This window comes from Ranitomeya imitator, chromosome 2, assembly GCF_032444005.1.
Source record: "Ranitomeya imitator isolate aRanImi1 chromosome 2, aRanImi1.pri, whole genome shotgun sequence".
In the NCBI taxonomy this organism is placed as follows: Eukaryota; Metazoa; Chordata; class Amphibia; order Anura; family Dendrobatidae; genus Ranitomeya; species Ranitomeya imitator.
Genome location: NC_091283.1, coordinates 33,705,848 through 33,718,869, shown reverse-complemented (window position 1 = coordinate 33,718,869; position 13,022 = coordinate 33,705,848).

Here is a 13,022-nt window from a genome sequence, read left to right as displayed (position 1 = left end):
TGTTCGCCGCTCACACATGTCCTTACACCTGCTTCAGACTGGGCGGCCTCAGCTGATCCCTTATCGCATGCCGCGGCCATGAGGCCGCACAGTCAGAAGAAGGCGGAAGGAGGGGAGTGAAGACAGGGGAACATATGCACTGCTCGTGCCCATCAATCACACCCTCGCAGTCAAAATATATGAGACAACGGGGCGCGTTGTGTCGGGCAGGGGGGATGCACAGGCACAGCCAGCCAACCAATGATGTCAGGAGACGGGCAGCGCTAACAATGGGGGTGCTGCGTGTCATTAAAAAGGAAAGTCACACCTCAGGGACATTGTAATGGTCTGTAATGAGACACATTTTGTACTTGTTGAGTTCCACGTGTGCAAGGAGAAAAAGTCAGCCACCTTGTACAAATGCAGCAGCACTGCTGTACAAGGTGGCTGTTATACATAGAAACACCTGGGGGGGTGGGGGGCAGGCTCCCTTCAATTTCAGTTCATGTGCCTGCGTGGCGTTTGCAGGACACGTTGCCAGCTACACAGCAGGGGAACAGCTGGCGGTGCTGAACCCCACTAACACATTGGCTGGTGTTTTTCTCTGTGCAGCAAGCATGTCCGGGCAGAAACTGGCGTTGTTTGAGCCCAGGGTCAGCAGGAGGAGGAGAGGAGCAAAGTGTAGGCCGAAGCCTGCACTGGTGGCAGCTTTTGGTCAGTTGTGCCAGCGTGGCTTGTGCTGGACACGATGCCGACTACACAGCAGGGGAACAGCTGGCGGTGCTGAACCCCACTAACACATTCACTGGTGTTTTTCTCTGTGCAGCTAGCATGTCCGGGCAGAAACTGGCGTTGTTTGAGCCCAGGGTCAGCAGGAGGAGGAGAGGAGCAAAGTGTAGGCCGAAGCCTGCACTGGTGGCAGCTTTTGTTCTGTTGTGCCAGCGTGGCTTGTGCTGGACACGTCGCCGACTACACAGCAGGGGAACAGCTGGCGTTGCTGAACCCCACTAACACATTGACTGGTGTTTTTCTCTGTGCAGCTAGCAGTTCCGGGCAAAAACTAGCGGTGTTTGAGCCCAGGGTCAGCAGGAGGAGTAGAGGAGCAGAGTGTAGGCCGAAGCCTAGTTGAACCAATTTCAAAGGTTACCTTTAACCCCCCCCTCAGGTGTTGCAAGGTACAAGAGCCACACCTTGAACAGCATTAATGATGCACAAGTCAAAGGTTGCTCTATTTAATTTTGCTCCTTGCACACGCTGAATAAAACACGTACTCTAATTAGCCCATTATACTGTCAAACAGTAGTGGAGGCGTGACTACTAGTCTTTTTAAGGAGATGCAGCACAGGTGTCAAAATTTACACCTAGCTGCTGTGCGCAGATTCCTGAGCGTTGTTATTTGCTGTACAGGAGTCTGCGCTATTGGGATCCCTTGGCCATGCGCTGTGAGCGCTTCCTGTCTTCTGACCTCATTTAATGTCGGCCGTTACGGTTAGCGATGGACATGAATCCCAGACCCACAGTGTGTTTTCAAAAAATCACACTGCGTGGCTGGGATTCGTGGCCTTTTGCAGTAAATAGGTTTGCCGCTTACACATGTCCTTACACCTGCTCCAGACTGGGCGGCCTCATCTGATCCCTTATCGCCTGCCGCGGCCATGAGGACACCCAGTCTGAAGAAGGCGGAAGGAGATGAGTGAACACAGGCAAACATATGCACTGCACATGCCCATCAATCACACCCTCGCTGTTCAAAAAAATAAGACACCGAGGGGCGTTGTTTCGAGCAGGGCAGACGCACAGGCGCAGCCAGCTAACCAATGATGTCAAAAGACGGGCAGCGCTAACAAGGGTGGTGCTGCATATCATTAGAAAGGAAAGTCACACCTCAGGGACAGTGGAATGGTCTCAATGAGACACATTTTGTACGTGTTGAGTTCCACGTGGGCAAGGAGAAAAAGTCAGCCACCTTGTACAAATGCAGCAGTACTGCTGTACAAGGTGGCTGTTTTACATAGAAACATCTGGGGGTGGGGGGCAGGCTCCCTTCAATTTCAGTTCATGTGCCTGCGTGGCGTTTGCAGGTCACGTTGCAAGCTACACAGCAGGGGAACAGCTGGCGGTGCTGAACCCCACTGACACATTGACTGGTGTTTTTCTCTGTGCAGCTCGCATGTCCGGGCAAAAACTGGCGGTGTTAGAGCCCAGGGTCAGCAGGAGGAGGAGAGGAGCAATGTGTAGGCCGAAGCCTGCACTGGTGGCAGCTTTTGGTCAGTTGTGCCAGCGTGGCTTGTGCTGGACACGATGCCGGCTACACAGCGGGGGAACAGCTGGCGGTGCTGAACCCCACTAACACATTGGCTGGTGTTTTTCTCTGCAGCTAGCACTTCCGGGCAGAAACTGGCGGTGTTTGAGCCCCGGGTCAGCAGGAGGAGGAGAGGAGCAGAGTGTAGGCCGAAGCCTGCACTGGTGGCAGCTTTTGGTCAGTTGTGCCAGCGTGGCTTGTGCTGGACACGATGCCGACTACACAGCAGGGGAACAGCTGGCGGTGCTGAACCTCACTAACACATTGACTGGTGTTTTTCTCTGTGCAGCTAGCAGTTCCGGGCAAAAACTAGCGGTGTTTGAGCCCAGGGTCAGCAGGAGAGGAGCAGAGTGTAGGCCGAAGCCTAGTTGAACCAATTTCAAAGGTTACCTTTAACCCCCCTCAGGTGTTGCAAGGTACAAGAGCCACACCTTGTGCAGCATTAATGCTGCACAAGTGAAAGGTTGCTCTATTTGTTTTGCTCCTTGCACACGCTGACTAAAACACATACACTATTTAGCCCATTATACTGTCAAACAGTTGTGGAGGCGTGACTTGTCTTTTTAAGGAGACGCAGCACAGGTGTCAAAATTTGCACCTAGGTACTGGGCGCAGATTCCTGAGCGTTGTTATTTGCTGTACAGGAGTCTGCGCTATTGTGATCCCTTGGCCATGCGCTGTGAGCGCTTCCTGTCTTCTAACCTCATTTCATGTCGGCCGTTGCGGTTAGCGATGGACATGAATCCCAGACCCACAGTGTGTTTTCAAAAAAATCACACTGCGTGGCTGGGATTCGTGGCCTTGTGCAGTAAATAGGTTTGCCGCTTACACATGTCCTTACACCTGCTCCAGACTGGGCGGCCTCAGCTGATCCCTTATCGCCTACCACGGCCAGGAGGCCGCACAGTCTGAAGAAGGCGGAAGGAGATGAGTTAAGACAGGCGAACATATGCACTGCTCGTGCCCATAAACCACACCCTCGCTGACAAAATAAATATGACAACGAGGGGCGTTGTTTCTAGCAGGGCGGATGCACAGGCGCAGCCAGCTAACCATGATGACAAAAGACGGGAAACGCTACCAAGGGGGGTGCTGCGTATCATTAGAAAGGAAAGTCACACCTCAGGGACAGTGGAATGGTCTCAATGAGACACATTTTGTACGTGTTGAGTTCCACGTGGGCAAGGAGAAAAAGTCAGCCACCTTGTACAAATGCAGCAGTACTGCTGTACTAGGTGGCTGTTATACATAGAAACACCTGGGGGGGTGGGGCCAGGTTCCCTTTAATTTCAGTTCATGTGCCTGCGTGGCGTTTGCAGGTCACGTTGCCGGCTACACAGCAGGGGAACAGCTGGCGTTGCTGAACCCCACTAACACATTGGCTGGTGTTTTTCTCTGTGCAGCTAGCACTTCCGGGCAAAAACTAGCGGTGTTTGAGCCCAGGGTCAGCAGGAGGAGGAGAGGAGCAGAGTGTAGGCCGAAGCCTGCACTGGTGGCAGCTTTTGTTCTGTTGTGCCAGCGTGGCTTGTGCTGGACACGTTGCCGACTACACAGCAGGGGAACAGCTGGCGGTGCTGAACCCCACTGACACATCACCTAGTGTTTTTTCTGTGTAGACAACACTTCCAGGTGGCAACTGACAGTGTTGAAACCCAGGGAATCAAAGAGGAGCAGAGTGTAGGCCGAAGCCTGCAGTGGAGCAAGTTGAAAGGGAACCTTTAACCCCCCCCCCAAGGCATTTGTTGCTGAAAGAGCCATCTTGTACAGCAGTAATACTGCACATGGAAAATGGTGGCTCCGAAAATTATGCTCCTTGCAAACGCTGAAGTACACACTCATATAATGTGTCCCCTCACACCGTCAAACCATCCCGGAAGTGGGACTTTCCTTTGTAATGTGACACAGCACAGCCGTCATTCCAACCCCCTTGGTGCCGGGCGCCACCTCCTCAACGTTGTTTGGTTCTGTCACGGAGCCCGCGCTGTAATGTTATCCCTTGGCTATGCACAGTTAGCGGTGCCCGTCTTCTGACATCATGTAGGTGTCAGGCTGGCAGTGCCTGTGCGTCCAAGCTGCCCGAGATCCAACCTTGCAGTGTCATCTAATGTAGTCCCACTGCGGGCCAGGGATCCATGGGCATGCGCAGTGCATATCATCGCCTCTCACTCACCTCCTTCCTGCTTCTTCAGACTGTGCGGCGTCACGGCCGTGGCATGCTATTAGGGATCAGCTGACGCCGCCTAGTCTGAAGAAGCGTGAAGAACGGGAGTGAGAGGCTAGTATATGCACTGCGCATGGCCATGGATACCAGGCCCACTGTGGGATCACATTAGACGACACTGCGAGGTGTGATTTCGGGCAGCGTGGACGCACAGGCGCAGCCAGGACGACAACAAATGATGTCAGAGGACGGGCAGCGCAAACTGTGCATGGCCAAGGGATAACATAACAGCGCAGGGTCCATGACGGAATCAAACAACGCTAAGGAGGCAGCGCACGGTGCCAAGGGGGTAGCAATGACGGCTGTGCTGCGTCACATTACAAAGGAAAGTCCCACCTCCGGGACGGTTGGACGGTGTGAGGGGACACATTACATGAGTGTGTAGTTCAGCGTTTGCAAGGAGCATAATTTCAAGAGCGACCTTTCCCTTGTGCAGTATTAGTGCTGCACATGGTGGCTCTTTCAGTAACAAACGCCTAGGGGGGGGGGGGGGGACAGGTCCCCTTACATTTTAGTTGTGCCAGCGTGGCGGTCGCATGACACGTTGCCGGATACACAGCTGGGGATCAGCTGACGTTACTGAACCCCAATAACAGAGGAGCGACTGTTGACTGTGCACACAGCACTTCCAGGCACCAACTGGCGGTGTTAGAGCCCAGGGACAGCAGGAGGAGCAGATTGGAGGTATTGCCGCACACACAGCTGGGGATCAGCTGACGTTACTGAACCCCAATAACAGAGGAGCGACTGTTGACTGTGCACACAGCACTTCCAGGCACCAACTGGCGGTGTTAGAGCCCAGGGACAGCAGGAGGAGCAGATTGGAGGTATTGCCGCACACACAGCTGGGGATCAGCTGACGTTACTGAACCCCAATAACAGAAGAGCGACTGTTGACTGTGCACACAGCACTTCCAGGCACCAACTGGCGGTGTTAGAGCCCAGGGACAGCAGGAGAAGCAGAGGAACAGAGTGTAGGCCGAAGCCTGATTGGAGCAAGTTGAAAGGAAACCTTTAACCCCCCCCCAAGACGTTTGTAGCTGAAAGAGCCATCTTGTGCAGCACTAAGGATGCAAAAGGAAAAGGTTGCTCTTTTAATTATGCTCCTTGCAAACACCGAAGTAAACACTAAAAATGTGTCCCTTTATACCGTTAAACCGTTCCGGAGGTGCGAATTTCCTTCGTAATGGGACACAGCACAGCAGTCATTCCTATCCCCTTGATGCCGTGCGCTGCCTCCTCAGCGTTGTTTTAAGCTGTCACGGAGCCTGCGCTGTTCTGTTAGCCCTTGGCCATGCCCAATTAGCGCTGCCTGTCTTCTGACATAATTTGGTGTCAGGCTGTCAGTGCCTGTGCGTCCATGCTGCTCCAGATCCCACCTCGCAGTCTCATCTAACGTAATCCCACTGCGGGCCTTGGAACCATGGGCATGCACAGTGCATAACCTCGACTCTCACTCCCCTCCTTCCCTCTTCTTCAGACTGCGGTGTCACGGCCGTGGCATGCTAGGGATCAGCTGACGGCGCACAGTCTAAAGAAGGCGGAGGGAAATGAGCAAGAGCCCGAGGGGAAGATATGCACTGCGCATGCCCATGGATCCCAGGCCCGCAGTGTGACTCAATCAGAAGACACTGCGAGGCGGGATCTCGGGCACCGCGGCCGCACAGGCGCAGCCAGCCTAACACCAAATTATGTCAGAAGACAGGCAGCGCAAATAGGGCATGCCCAAGGGATAACAGAACAGCGCAGGCTCCGTGACAGCTTAAAACAACGCTGAGGAGGCAGCGCATGGCACCAAGGGGGTAGGAATGACGGCTGTGCTGCGTCACATTACGAAGGAAAGTCCCAGCTCCGGGACGGTATAACGGTATCAGTGAACACATTTTATAAGTGTTAAGTTCTGCGTGTGCAAAGAGCTAAAAAAAAAGAACTACCTTTTCCTTGTGCAGCATTACTGCTGCACAAGATGGCTCTTTCAGTAACAAACGACGGGGGGGGGGCGGACAGGTTCCCTTACATTTAGGTTGTTGTGCCAGCGTGGCGGTCGCAGGACACATTGCCGGCTACACAGCTGGGGATCAGCTGACGTTACTGAAACCCAATAACACTGGGTCGTATGTTTTTACTGTGCAGCCTGCACTTCTGAGCCGCAACTGGCGGTGTTGGAGCCCAGGAATAGCAGTTCAGGTGGTAGAAAGATGAACACAGCAGGAGACCTGGATGACACCCAATTACTTAATCAGGCAGAGGAGTGGCAAATTCCTGCGAGATCCAGGCCTGGTTCATTTTCAGGAAAGTAAGCCGGTCAACGTTATCGGAGGATAGTCGCATGCGACGGTCTGTTAGTACACCACCTGCGGCACTAAAGACACGTTCCGATAAGACACTAGCCGCAGGGCAAGCCAGCACCTCCAATGCATACTGGCTTAGCTCTGGCCATGTATCTAGCTTAGAGACCCAAAACTTGAACGGGGAAGAGCCGTCTGGGAGTACAGTAAGAGGGCAAGCCATGTAGTCTGTCACCATCTGACGGAACCGTTGCCTCCTGCTGACTGGAGCCGCCGGTGATGGTGTAGACATTTGGGGCGGGCACACAAAAGTGTGCCAAAGTTGTGCCATACTGGGCTTGCCTTGGGCAGAGGCACTGCTTCTGCTCCCTCTTTGGGCAGAGCCTCCCCCACTGCCTCGACGCACTGAGCTGCTTTGTAAAGCACTAGCAGCACTCCTCTCAGTTGGACAGGAGAAGATGATGGAATTCACCAGTGTGTCGTGGTACTCCCGCAATTTACGCTCCCGGGTCAACGCAGGGATGAGGTTTTGGACGTTGTCCCGGTAGCGAGGATCGAGGAGGGTGAACACCCAATAATCAGGCATGTTGAGAATGTGGTCGATGCGGCGGTCGTTTCTCAGGCACTGCAGCATGAAATCCACCATGTGCTGCAGAGTGCCAACTGGCCCAGAAACGCTGTCCCCTGCTTGAGACATGGTCTCTGCCCGCTCGTCATCACCCCACCCTCGCTGTACACATTGACCACTGGACAATTGTGTCGCTCCCTCCTCTGGACGGAGCTCTTCCTCCTCCATTGACTCCTCCTCATCCTCCTCACAAATTGGCCCCTGCGTACCCCTTTGTGAGGAACCACGTGGCGCTGACTCTCCAGAAGCTGATGGAAAAGGTGACTCCTCATCCTCCACCTCTTCCACCACATCATCCCTTAACCCTTGCAAAGTTTGCTGAAGCAGGCAGATAAGGGGGACAGTCATGCTGACTAGTGCATCATCTGCACTTGCCATCCGCGTGGAATAATCAAAAGGACGCAAAACCTGGCAGACGTCCTTCATAGTGGCCCACTCTGTGGTTGTGAAGTCTGATCGGCGCTGACTGCGACTTCTTTGCGCCTGATGCAGCTGGTACTCCATAACTGCTTGCTGCTGCACACACAACCGCTCCAACATATGTAACGTGGAATTCCACCGGGTAGGTAGGTCACATATGATGCGGTGTTCCGGAAGGCGGAATCGGCGGTGCAAAGCAGCAATGCGGGATCTGGCCAAGCTGGAACGCCGCAAGTGAGCACACTCTAGGCGGACCTTGTGCAGCAGGGCATCAAGATCCGGATAGTCCCTCAGAAAACTCTGCACAACCAAATTGAGCACATGTGCCAGACATGGGATGTGAGTGAGGTTGCCAAGGGCCAAAGCTGCCACCAGATTTCGGCCATTGTCACACACTACCATGCCTGGCTGGAGATTCGCTGGCAGTAACCACACATCGCTCTCCTGCTTGATGGCATTCCAGAGCTCCTGCGCTGTGTGGCTTCGATGCCCCAATGAAACTAGTTTCAAGACGGCCTGCTGACGTTTGGCCACGGCTGTGCTCATGTCGGTCATAGGTAAACGTTCACGGGTCCATGTGGAGGTGGACTGTGACAGATCCTGCAGAGAGGAATCAGAGGAACTGGTGTAAGAGGAGGAGTCGATGCGTACAGACTGGATTCCTGCAATCCTTGGAGTGGGCAGGACACGTCCTGTGCCACTCGCACGATCTGTACCTGGCTCAACAACATTAACCCAATGGGCAGTGAGGGAAACATATCGCCCCTGTCCATGCTGACTGGTCCACGCATCGGTGGTGAGGTGGACCTTGCTACTGACGGCGTTCAGTAGCGCATGTTTTATGTTTGCCTCAACATGCCTGTGCAGGGCAGCGACAGCCTGCCTGCTGAAGTTAAAGCGGCTGGGCACCTTGTACTGTGGGACTGCCAATGCCATCAAGTCACGGAAGCTGTGAGTCTCCACCAGCCTGAACGAGAGCATTTCCAGGGACAACAGTTTGGCAATGCCTGCATTCAGAGCCTGTGCTCGGGGGTGGTTGGCCGAGAATGCCCGCCTTTTCTCCCATGCCTGGACTACCGATGGCTGTAGAGTAGACTGGGAGTGTGAGGATGACTGGGAAGGTGGTGCTGTGGGTGGAATTACACTAGGTCTCTGGACAACAGTGGAGGAAGAGGCAACACGAGATGAAGAGGTGGTAGCTGCCGCTGTTGGTTGGCCTACGTCTTCACTGTGTTTCTGTAACTCCACCGCGTGCCTGTTCCGCACATGTTTCCACATATTTGTGGTATTGAGGTTGCTGACACTTTTACCTCTTTTTACTTTCTGATGACACAGCTTGCATTTGACAAAACAAATGTCATCTGCAACTGTGTCAAAAAAGGACCAGGCACTGCAAGTCTTGGGAGCGCCCTTTTTGGCTTTGGAAAGAGACAGGCTCCTAACGGGTGCCAAAGTGGAGGCTACAGGCTCCGCAGTCTTCCCCCTCCCTCTCCCTCTTTGGCCCGTAAGGGGAAGCTCTTCCTCAGAGCTGCTCCCACCACCTTCCTGTTCCTCACGCCACGATGGGTCAAGGACCTCATCATCTCCACTACCCTCTGCCACCAACTGCTCCTCCTGGGTAGTCTCGGCAGCACAGTACGCATCAGAAAGCGGCACCTGAGTTTCATCATCAGATGCGTACTGCGCTGTGGTCACCGGAGGCACTGGCCCACCTGCCTCTTCAGAGTCAGAGAGATAAAGCTTTTGGGCATCACTGCACACTGCCTCTTCTTCCATTTCTCCAATGCTGCTTGGCTGGCCCCCTGTTTCCAAGCCAAGAGATTCAGAGAACAGAAGTAGAGACGGCTCCTGTCCTGGGCTCTCTGACTGCCTGGCCAATTTGGCAGGTGGTGAAGAGACAGATGGCTGCTCTCCAGTGCTCTGTGCCTGAGAGGATGTGGCACTAACTGAAGTCGATGCCGAGGCGTTAGCTGCCATCCACCCGACAACGGCTTCAATTTGTTCTTCACGTAGCAGCTGTGCACGGCGCTCTCCGACAAAGCTGCGCATGAAGGACTGTTCCCTGCTGAAACTGAGTGACGACGAGTCACCGGCGCCCGCAGCAGGCACAAAATCACCACGTCCTCTCCCTGCTCCTCTCCCTGCTCCGCGCCCACGCCCACGTGCCTTACTCCCTGCCCTCTTCATCTTGGTTGACAGATAAAGATAAGCAGAAAAGTACTAAGGCCTTAGTGTGCTTATTCCTGAAATGCTCCTCCTAACAGGTGTAAGAAACACTAATGTTGTAAATTGTGGACTAAACTTTATTATTTTTCAAATGTGGCCTACACAAGTGTTAAGTTGTGTTTGGTGAACTTAACTTTTTTTTTTGTGCAGATCGGGCTACAGAGCTAGTTTAAATCACACGGAGACCGTGCAGACAGCCGTAAACGGCGCTGCAAGGCCAAAAAACCCTCCTCTCGGTTATCCTATATAGTGTTTTTCCACTATTTAGCTGGATACGAGTGGAAAGACACTAATAGGAATTTTTTTTTTTCAAATTTTTAACTGGCTGCACTATTTGAAAAAAAGAAAATTGTTTTTCAAGGTATGAGGCAGTAACGCACCCTGAGCTGAATCCAACCGGCTATGGCTGCACACAGACTACAGGGCGAGCTGCGCTCACACAGAGACCGTGCAGACAGCCGTAAACGTTTCTGCAAGGCCAAAAAACCCTCCTCTAGGTTATCCTATATAGTGTTTTTCCACTATTTAGCTGGATACGAGTGGAAAGACACTAATAGGAATTTTTTTTTTCAAATTTTAAACAGGCTGCACTATTTGAAAAAAAGTAAAATTTTTCTCAAGGTATGAGCCAGTAACGAACCCTGAGCTGAATCCAACCGGCTATGGCTGCACACAGACTACAGGGCGAGCTGGGCTCACACAGAGACCGTGCAGACAGCCGTAAACGGCGCTGCAAGGCCAAAAAAACCTCCTCTAGGTTATCCTATATAGTGTTTTTCCACTATTTAGCTGGATACGAGTGGAAAGACACTAATAGGATTTTTTTTTTTCAAATTTTAAACTGGCTGCACTATTTGAAAAAAAGGAAATTGTTTTTCAAGGTATGAGGCAGTAACGCACCCTGAGCTGAATCCAACCGGCTATGGCTGCACACAGACTACAGGGCGAGCTGCGCTCACACAGAGACCGTGCAGACAGCCGTAAACGGCGCTGCAAGGCCAAAAAACCCTCCTCTAGGTTATCCTATATAGTGTTTTTCCACTATTTAGCTGGATACGAGTGGAAAGACACTAATAGGAATTTTTGTTTTTCAAATTTTAAACAGGCTGCACTATTTGAAAAAAAGTAAAATTTTTCTCTAGGTATGAGCCAGTAACGAACCCTGAGCTGAATCCAACCGGCTATGGCTGCACACAGACTACAGGGCGAGCTGGGCTCACACGGAGACCGTGCAGACAGCCGTAAACGGCGCTGCAAGGCCAAAAAACCCTCCTCTAGGTTATCCTATATAGTGTTTTTCCACTATTTAGCTGGATACGAGTGGAAAGACACTAATAGGAATTTTTTTTTTTCAAATTTTAAACAGGCTGCACTATTTGAAAAAAAGTACAATTTTTCTCAAGGTATGAGCCAGTAACGAACCCTGAGCTGAATCCAACCGGCTATGGCTGCACACAGACTACAGGGCGAGCTGGGCTCACACGGAGACCGTGCAGACAGCCGTAAACGGCGCTGCAAGGCCAAAAAAACCTCCTCTAGGTTATCCTATGTAGTGTTTTTCCACTATTTAGCTGGAGACGGGTGGAAAGACACTAATAGGAATTTTTTTGTTTAAATTTTAAACAGGCTGCACTATTTGAAAAAAAAGGAAATTGTTTTTAAAGGTATGAGGCAGTAACGCACCCTGAGCTGAATCCAACCGGCTATGGCTGCACACAGACTACAGGGCGAGCTGCGCTCACACAGAGACCGTGCAGACAGCCGTAAACGGCGCTGCAAGGCCCAAAAACCCTACTCTAGGTTATCCTATGTAGTGTTTTTCCACAATTTAGCTGTAGACGGGTGGAAAAACACTAATAGGGAATTTTTTTTTAAATTTTTAAACAGGCTGCACTATTTGAAAAAAAGGAAAATTTTTCTCAAGGTATGAGGCAGTAACGAACCCTGAGCTGAATCCAACCGGCTATGGCTGCACACAGACTACAGGGCGAGCTGGGCTCACACGGAGACCGTGCAGACAGCCGTAAACGGCGCTGCAAGGCCCAAAACCCCCCTCTAGGTTATCCTATGTAGTGTTTTTCCACAATTTAGCTGGAGACGGGTGGAAAAACACTAATAGGAAATTTGAGAAAAAATGTGCAGCAGGCTGCACTAAGAGCAAAAAAGGACAACTGTGTGAGGCAGTGTGAACCCCCCCTGAGCTGAATACAACCGGGTATATGGCTGTACACAGACTACAGAGTGAGCTGCACACACACACACACACAGAGACCTTGCAGAACGCTGTTAAAACAGCGCTGCAAGGCAAGAGCAAGGTGAACAGTGAAGAACACACAGCGTTTTGCTAAATTAGCCTTTGGAAAGGAAAATAAAGCAATTAGCTAGCTCGACTGGCCCTCAGTTAGAACACAGCGTCCTGTCCCTAACTGAAATCACAGCAGAGTGAGCGCAAAATGGCGGCAGCGTTTTTTATAGTGCAGAGTGACATCATTTCAGCAGCCAATCCAAGCCTTGCCAGTACTTACATGCCCACCATGCTAAACAGGATGTGCCCACACTTCCAATCATTCCTCATTGGCTGCTGCGTTCAGTTTGAATTCTGGGAACTTCCGATTCCGGTATCCGATACGCGGGAAGTATCGGAATTCGGTATCGGAATTCCGATACCGCAAATATCGGCCGATACCCGATACTTGCGGTATTGGAATGCTCAACACTACTCAGAACGTTATTCTTTTCCAGAATAAATTATCCTTACAAGGTTATTAAACCCCTTGGGCACGACACTGAGTAATTCTACTTGATGTTAGGGCTCATAGTTCCTATAAGGAGCCACCAGGTGTCATCAGAGCATTATAGAGTGCCATGGCGCGAATATAGGACATGAGCTGCGCTGCTGCCATTAATTCCTGCAATTAGTCAGCATTTTTTTGTTTTCTCCTTACCAACATCCCTTGA